The 9,536-nt window shown below is 38.5% G+C and overlaps 1 long non-coding RNA gene across 1 annotated transcript; it reads right to left on the bottom strand.

The window, feature by feature from the left end:
* Nucleotides 1–1,354: 1,354 nt before the first annotated feature.
* LOC141365176 (uncharacterized) lies at nt 1,355–3,041 on the bottom strand. The gene is made up of 2 exons (XR_012370350.1): nt 2,353–3,041; nt 1,355–1,567 (listed from the first exon to the last, which is right to left on the bottom strand). It is a non-coding gene; the product is annotated as an uncharacterized lncRNA (long non-coding RNA).
* Nucleotides 3,042–9,536: the final 6,495 nt, after the last annotated feature.

The following is a 9,536-nucleotide window of genomic DNA, read 5'->3' as shown; positions in this document are numbered from 1 at the left end:
ATTCTACCTTTTTTCTGACAGTGTAGCCTGTGTCTCAACACTATGAACAATACCTTGTTCTTGAGTCTAGCCTTCTCTACGATTTGAGTAATGTTACTGTAAAGATGAGCACTTTCAAATGCGTAAGACAGTTTGACTTCCAAGTGACAAGAAAGGCCTATAGTTGCCTACCTATACAGATGATACAAGAAACATCTATTTTTAGCAACGTTATCACACTCTGGCCTTTATCGTAAAAAAAACTGAAATACATTTTTGAGATATTTAAAGCAATTACACTTTTGAGGGTACAGTCCTAAATCTGTTTATATTTGTGGTGCAACACATATTTACATAAATGCTGCCTTTTTCCGACATTTGTTCAGGGCCAGCTATGGCTACGTCTTCAAATACCCCCCTCCCACAAGATGATGGTCTGTGGATGTTTCTTCAGAGCCGAGGGATTTCTGAGGAAAATATTCAGAAATTGCAGCAAGACCATGTAGGTGACAGCACATTCATTCCTGCAATATATTATTTTTAAAGGGATAGTTCACTTTAAAATGAAAATTCTGTCATCATTTACTCATCCTCATGTTGTTAAAGCTGTATGAATTTCTTTTTTCTGATGAACACAAAAGAAGATATTTTAAGGAATGATGGTAAACACACAGCAGATTGACTTCCATAGTAGGAAAAATATTTTGGAAGTATTGTGATAAATGATGAAGAAAACGTTTTGATAAATGATGGTAAGGACACATGTGATGGTACCCATTAAATTTCATCATATTTTTTTATTCTTACTATGGAAGTCAATGGTCACTATCTGCTGTGTGTTTACCATCATTTCTTAACCCTCTGGGGTCCGACCATTTTGGGACACTGTCAGAGGTTCTGACATGCTCTTACATTTGGTCTTTTTTCAGTTGCTTTAAAACATAATAATGGCAAGTGTCTCATACCACTGTGTTCAGCACAAACTGGGCTAAAATATTATATGAGCTACATGTATGTACATGTTTGTATTTTTGAGAGAAAAAGGTTTATGCGTGGTTTTTAAAAAAGCTAAAATTTTAAGTCACTGATATAAGTCCACAAAACCCATACTAAACATGTTTTAACAAGACTTTCCTAAACAGAATCTAGTAGTCTAGAGTTTTTTCTTTAAAATGATGTGAAAATCATCCTGCCTACTCATTCACATAAACCAGTATATTGATTTAGAAATTGTAAGACACTTTTTGTTTAGAGGGGCCGTATGCGAGAAGGATTGATTGACAGCTAGCAAACAAAGGCTCGCATAATGATCTGCATAATGATCTGCATAATGAGGGAGGAGGGAACTACAGTAAAGAATGTGAGGACAAATGAACATGTTTGTTTGAGGTTTATTAAGAAGTTAACAATATAATCAAAATAGAAATGAAGGTCAGTAGGACCCTATTCAAAAACTTAACTTTTATAAGAAACTGATAAACAACAGAGCTGTAAACTTCATGTGGCTCATGTTACCATACAACTTTATGTCCAAAGAGTGTGAATATGTTTTTCCACTTCATAGTTTACTGATGAGAGGGATGCAGACCTGTAAGAGAGTTATGAACAGCTGTTAGCATAAATTGTCCACATAAATACCCTTACATACATAACTGATGGGTAAATGATAGCACTTGTAACGGTGGTCGCCTAAACTCAATATACTCAATATACTGTATAAAAAAAACCTTGGCCTAGGCGGGTTTCGAACCCGGGTCTACCACGTGGCGGCCTAACGCACTACCACTGCGCCACCATTTGGTCACGTGATTGATGTCTTTCACACACCTAGGTAGACTGGCCAAGGTAAATTTATAATTTAAAAAAAGGCGAGTCTCCGTGTAAACAACGCGGAGCTCATAATAAAACGGTGTCGCGTGTAAAGCGCAATGTATGGAATGCGTTGCATGTAAACAATATCATATTACAGCAGACCCCCCCCAGTGCAGCATTACTCAAAGTTGCCATGAAGGATACGAAAGTGTCTACTGTACAGCATGTAACAATGAAATCCGCCATTACTGTACGTGATCACGCGTACTCGTTTGTAAATAAGCATGTAAACATGGAATCTTACAGCACACACTTAAAAGACACAGCAGTGCAGCATTACTCAAAGTTGAAGGATACGAAAGTGAATAACTGTGTCTAACACTGTACAGCAAACAATGAAATCCGCCATTACGTGATCACGCGTAAGTTACTCGTTTGTAAACAATGCGAACGTTTTTCAATCCGAAGCGTGCAGTCTGTTGAGGTTGCTTATGTAGGCTGAACTGCACAAGCCATAACATATTACATGATAGCAAATATAAATGAAGACAAATGACTTACAGTTTCTTCAGGAATATATCCGCCTCCATTGCGCCTTCCATTGTTCTTCTTCTTAGGTAACGTTAAAGATAAACGCTTCTCTTCCTCAATGTCCAGACATAAATGAATATATTCCTCACGTGTGTGTATAAAGTTTATAATGCAAACATGCGCTAAAGTCTTTAAATCTTATCAAACATTACGCTTTGCTGGTTTGAACAGCTCGTCTCTTCATTACCATGTCAACAGCGTGTGGGCGTGACCGCATTAGAGATAATGAGCTTAGCCAGGAAAAACGGTACTCTCTTTACTTCAATGCAGATTATATAAACAGGAAATATTTGTTTTTGATAATAATTAGCTTGTTTAAAAGTAGACATTTCAGGCTTTCTTTGGATCTGTGTATTATGTTTGTGTGACGAGTATTCGCGGAGTTTCAACTAATTTTTGTAACGTGATTTGAGAGACAGCTGGCGGAGACAGAAATGTCTGAATGAGCACCCTGTTTATTTTCTTTATTTGACAAAAACACAAAGATCTGTTGTTATTGTAAATGTACACTAATTAAAGAGGAACCTTCAGAGTTTCAAATGATGTCAAACACGTAAGTGTTTGATTATTAATGATGGAGTATTTTAAGTTGATTCTGCTATGATAAGGAGAAAACACGTCAAAACGCGTCCCCGCGTTTTTGGACCCCTGGGGGTTAAAATATCTTCTTTTGTGTTCATCAGAAAAAAGAAATTCATACAGGTTAAGAACAACATAAGGATGAATAAATGATGACAAAATATTCATTTTAAAGTGAACTATCCCTTTAATTGTTTTACATTTTACTGAATCTCAGCAGATTATACAAGTAATCATCATAAATTGTAACCCTATCACATTTAGTGCCAATGCTTCTGATTTCTTTTTTATGCCAAGCGCACCTGCCTCTCCCAACAATGCATTCATGTCTTCCCTATTCTAGCCCTGTAAAATAAGGTTTATATGTATATTTAGTAGTCAATTCACCTCTATATTTGGTCTCTACCCTGCATAAACAAGTAACAGTAGTTGTGCAGTAGCATCACCATTATACATTCTGGCAATGTGCTGACTTTTATGTTTATATAAATTAAATAAGTAAATACACAAAATAAAATATTATGCCCTTACAGTTACTGCTTTCCATTTTGTTGTGATTTGATTTTGTTTTAAAAGGATGGAGTAATGTTTAGATGCCAGCACAGGCCTTGGTTGGGAGCTGAAGTATGGAATCAATATGGAATAGCAATATTATGGAGTACATAATAGCAGTAATAAATGGGAGAAGTGTTTTTCTTTTAATTGAGGTAAATGGTTATATGAGTAAAGAGGAATACATGAAAGTAATCAGTCCCCTGCCTAACTTTGATGTCAAGGATTTTCACTGTTAATACACTGTATTTTCGGCGTCATGTCACTCAAACTTCATTGTTATGGTTACAATCATTTTTAGACAGCAATTTTTGTTTTAAATTACTTAAAAAAAACAAGCAAGTGAGGAACAATAGAAATAAATTGCTGATTTGTAGCTACTGCTAAGAAATTAATTTCCACTCATATGGAAATATAGCTATCTCCTAGATTTAAGATAACCAATATGTCTTGCTGTATTGCTTTGTTTTTTATTACAGATTGACAGCTCGGTAGTTGGAGAAATAGATGATGCCACTTTGAGTGCTTACATTCCAGCATATGGTGATAGGATTGCTACATTGTGATAGGCGTTTCTGTATGGAAAAACAGAGAAAAGGTGGTAATGATCTAAAAAGACAGTCCTTATTTGAAAAACTTAGAAGAAAGATGGGCACATTGACAAGCAATAAAGACACAGATAGAGATACTGAGGAGGAGCATTCTATGCAGCCAAAAAAGATACATCTGAGAAATAACAAAAGGGCCGTGAAGATGACAAGGAAAATAGAACTAGGATGGATACACGACAAGAAACAAGTGAGAAAACGCAATGGTGGAGGAACCAGAGTTCTTGATATTTCCAAGACAACAAAAACAGAAATTCTATCACAAGCTAAAAAGCTATTTTTCCCCAATGAGAAATCGAGAAATTTTTCAATTCAATTTTATTTATATAGCGCTTTCACAATACTTAATTGTTTCAAAGCAGCTTTACATTAATAGAAGCAGTAAAAGCACAGAAAAACGACAGATAGCACAACATAATAATAAATAGCATAAGCAGTCAAATTTGCTGCGGCTATGACTCGACATTATGAGCGAGCGTATTACTAATGTAACGTCTAGAAGAAGAAGCTAAGTTAAGCCCAAGCAGGCTACCTCCCCGGGTTAAAAAACCCCCTAGGAGAAAAAACTAAAACCCCGGGTTGTTTAGCCGAGGAAATAAAAAAATAAAAAGTCCTAGGAGGGAAAAACCCTTGGGAGATATACATGTATATACACACATATAAGCGGATAAGGAGATTAAGCGGAGATTAAGCGGAGATTAAGCGGAGATTAAGCGGAGATTAAGCGGGTTCTGCCGGTGATCGTTGGTCAGGCATCAGCTGGGCATCACATTGAGGGACGACCAGTAGATCAGAGGTGTGTCGACTTTCAAATCTACCGGAACTGGGTCTGTTTGTCCCATTGTCCTCAGGGTCGAGGACAAGACAGGGAGAGAAAAACAAAATCATATTAGCATAGGGGCCGTTCACATGTAATGCAAGTGTCACACAGTGATGTGGTTTAATCAGCTTAGTTTCAGACAGACTAACTATTGCGGCATAATTATATTATCCACAGTTGAGGATTTTGAAAATTGGGGGCCCACTGCAACGGTATATATGGTAACTAAGGGTCACCTTCCGATCTTTAAGAGAAAATGAAACCTGTCGACCCGTTTGACTAAGGCCTGTAACCCCACTGTTGTAGTTAATGCAGGTTCATTGGCAAACGGGTCTATATTGCATACTATTTACAAGATCACGAGAAAACGCCAACATCGCAACCTGACCATACGTGTCAACCCGTTTGACTAAGGCTGGAGGCCCCACTGTCGTCGTTAATGCAGGTTCAGTGGCAAACGGGTCTGTATGGCAAACTATTCACAAGACACATGAAAGCGCCAAAATCGCAACCCGACCATACGTGCCAACCCGTTTGACTAAGGCCGGAAGCCCCACTGTCGTCAATAATGCAGGTTCAGTGGCAAACGGGTCTGTATGGCATACTATTCGCAATACAAAGCGCCAAAATCACAACCCAACCATACGTGCCAACCCGTTTGACTAAGGCTGGAGGCCCCACTGTTGTCGTTAATGCAGGTTCAGTGGCAAACGGGTTTGTATGGCATACTATTCACAAGACACACGAAAATGCCAAAATCACAACCCAACCATACGTGCCAACCCGTTTGACTAAGGCTGGAGGCCCCACTGTCGTCGTTAATGCAGGTTCAGTGGCAAACGGGTTTGTATGGCACCCTATTCACAAGACGCACGAAAGTTCCAAAATCGCAATCCGACCATACGTTAAGATAAGGTTTTTATTTATTTATTTGGTTGGTCTGTATTATGACCGCGAGTGCTTTGTTCCGTACAAATAACGATTTCGAGTTAAGTACCTTTACTAGACAAATTATGCAAATGCTTTGTTGAAGAGAAAAGTTTTAAGTCTAGATTTAAAATGATCGGCTGTGTCTGATTCTCGGACATCGGTTGGTAAATCATTCCAGAGCTTAGGGGCTAAGTAGGAAAAGGATCTTCCACTTTTAGACACTTTTGATAGTCTAGGGATAATCAAGAGACCAGAATTTTGCGACCGTAGTGTGCGTGATGGATTGTATTCTGATAGTAATTCTCTAAGATATGAGGGTGCTAGGCCATTTAAGGTTTTGTAGGTGATTAGTGATATTTTAAATTGTATGCGATATTTAACTGGTAGCCAGTGTAAAGATGCCAGAATTGGGCTTATGTGGTCGTACTTTTTAGATCGAGTAAGTACCCTTGCGGAAGTGTTTTGAACTAGCTGAAGCTTGTTTACTTGATATGCATGGCATCCCCCGAGTAGCGAGTTACAATAGTCTATTCTAGAGGTCATAAAAGCATGGATAAGCTTCTCTGCGTCAGATGTAGACAGTATATGGCGTATTTTCGAGATATTTCTAAGATGGAAGAATGCTGTGCAGCAGACGTTGGCGATATGACTATCGAAGGATAAGTTGCTGTCGAACATCACACCTAAGTTCCTAACCGTGGAAGATGGCACCACAGTGCAGCCATCTATGTGCAACTTGTAATCTGACATATTATGTTTGTAGCGATTCGGTTCAATAATAAGTATCTCTGTCTTATTGGAGTTCAGCTTAAGAAAGTTATGTGCCATCCAGTCACTAACATCGCTAAGGCAGTCTGTTAGCTTAGAAAACGTGTGTGTTTCGCTGGGATGTGAGGAGATGTAAAGCTGGGTATCATCCGCATAGTGAAAACTTATGTTATGTTTCCTGATAATGTCTCCTAGGGGTAACATGTATAACGAGAACAGGATAGGACCTAAAACCGATCCCTGCGGTACACCGTATTTAACCAGGGAGTGATATGACTCTTCCTCGTTTACATAAACAAAGTGATAGCGATTGGTTAGATACGACCTAAACCAGGCTAGCGCCTGACCACTGATACCAACATAGTTTTCTAGTCTATTGAGTAAGATTGTGTGATCTATTGTGTCAAAGGCTGCACTAAGGTCTAATAATATAAGAATTGAGATTTCACCATGATCGGATGTTAATAGGAGGTCATTTGTAACTCTAAGCAACGCTGTCTCTGTGCTATGGTGGGGCCTGAATCCTGATTGGAACTTTTCATATGTACTATTATTTGTCAAGAATGTGCGTAACTGGCTTGCCACTACCTTTTCTAATATTTCGAAAGAAAAGGGAGATTTGAGATTGGTCTAAAGTTATGAAGCTCTCCCTGATCAAGCTGTGGTTTTTTAATCAGCGGTTTAATAACTGCTAGTTTGAAAGCTGTTGGAACGTATCATATTTCTAGCGATGAGTTAAAGATATTTTAGAACCGGGGTTGACACTACAGGGAATACCTCTTTAAGTAGTTTTGTGGGAACGGGGTCTAATATACAGGACGATGATTTGGATGATGTAACTAGTCTAGAGAGCTCATCTATTGTAGTAGGTTTAAATGAATCAAGATGTTCGTATGGTAGTCTAGTGTTAAGTGAACTAATAGGTAGAGTGGTGGCTGCCTGGGTAGCTACGATGTTTTCCCTTATAGACGTAATTTTAGTTAGAAAAGAAGTTCATGAAGTCGTTCCTATTGTGTTGAAGTTTACTACTGGTTTCTGTTTGTTCTTTGTTTCTAGTCAGTTTTGCAACTGTGCTAAAGAGGAAACGAGGGTTATTATGATTCTCATTTATAAGCTTGCTAAGATAGGTAGATCTGGCGGTTTTAATAGCCTGTCTGTAGTGTTTAACACTCTCTTTCCATGCTGCACGCCATACCTCTAACTTTGTGCTTCTATAATTTCTTTTCATTTTCCTAGTTGCCTTTTTGAGTGCTGCGGTGTGATGGTCATACCATGGAGCTGGCGTTTTTTCTTTGATTCTCTTTTTTCGAATGGGAGCAACGGCATCCAATGTGTTAGAACAGACATTGTTTAGGTTTTCTATTACAATATCTAGATCGTCACAGTTATCTGCTACATGTTTAATTTGGGACAGGTCTGGAAGAGTGCTAATAAAGCTATCTTTAGTGGTGGAAATTATGGTTCTGGCTAATCTGTAGCATGTTGTGGATTGAGTGATCCTATCTAGAGGTACAGTGTATGACACAAGGTAATGGTCAGAAACTGCATCACTCTGAGGTGATATTTTGATGTCATTAATATTGAGTCCGAGTGACAGAATTAAGTCTAATGTGTGCTTACGAGTATGCGTTGGCCCTGTCACGTTTTGTCTAATATTGAGAGAATTTAGAACATCCATAAACGCACGTCCTAATGCATCTTTTGGGTTATCAACGTGGATATTAAAGTCACCAACGATAAGAGCTTTATCTACAGTGACTACAAGCTCAGACAGGAAATCTGCTATTTCTTTAAGGAAATCTGCATGGTGGCCCGGAGGTCTATAGATTGTAGCTAAGGCAAAAGAGAGCTGTTTGTGGTTACGATCAGTTATTTCCATATTTAACAACATTAGTTCAAATGATTTAAATTTTAGTTCGGATTTATGGTTTACTTTAAAAAAATTGTTGTATATTGTAGCTACACCACCCCCTCTCCCCTTTAATCGAGGTTTGTGTTTATAATAATAGTCTTGTGGGGTGGATTCGTTTAAACTAATGTAGTTGTCTGCTTTAAGCCAGGTTTCTGTTAAACAGAGTGCATCTAAGTTTTGGTCTGTAATTATTTCATTGACAATAGGTTCTTTATTGGTAAGCGATCTAATGTTAAGAAGGCTGAATTTTAACATTCGAGGTTCATCTGTTAATGTATTGTTTTCTAATTTTATATTAATCAGATTTGTACCAGATGTGGCAAGCGGTGCTCTGTATTTATTTGTTCGGGGAACAGATACAGTTGAAATGTGTTGATATTCTGGTAAGATTGACTCGAAGTGCTGGGATATAAGTGATCTTGACATATCACGGCAGCTAACAGACGGACGGTTAAGCCGATCCGTCTGTTTCCTGACCTGTACACTGGATAGTCAAACTGTATTAGAAGTAAGACTATTGGTCAGATTTATAGAGAGAATCGCCCTTCCTTCCTGAGACGGATGGAGGCCATCTCTCTTTAGCAGGTCAGGTCTCCCCTGGAAATGCTTCCAATTGTCTATAAACCCTACGTTATGCTGAGGGCACCATTTTGACATCCAGTCGTGAAGAGACAGTAATCTGCTGTAAGTTTCATCCCCCCGGTAGGCGGGGAGGGGACCAGAGCATATTACATTGTCTGACATTGTTTTAGCAATTTCACATATCTCTTTAATATTATCTTTGGTGATCTCCGACTGGCGGAGTCTGGTGTCATTTGTGCCGGCGTGAATAACAATTTTAGAAAACTTATGCTTAGCATTAGCCAGCACTTTAAGTTTTGATCTAATGTCTGAAGACCTGGCTCCCGGTATACAATCGACTATGGTGGCTGGTGCCTCAATGTTCGCGTTTCTAAGTATCGAATCTCTAATAACCAAGGCACTA

Source organism: Misgurnus anguillicaudatus, chromosome 7 (assembly GCF_027580225.2).
Source record: "Misgurnus anguillicaudatus chromosome 7, ASM2758022v2, whole genome shotgun sequence".
Taxonomy (NCBI): domain Eukaryota; kingdom Metazoa; phylum Chordata; class Actinopteri; order Cypriniformes; family Cobitidae; genus Misgurnus; species Misgurnus anguillicaudatus.
This window is presented reverse-complemented; position numbering and strand designations above follow the sequence as displayed.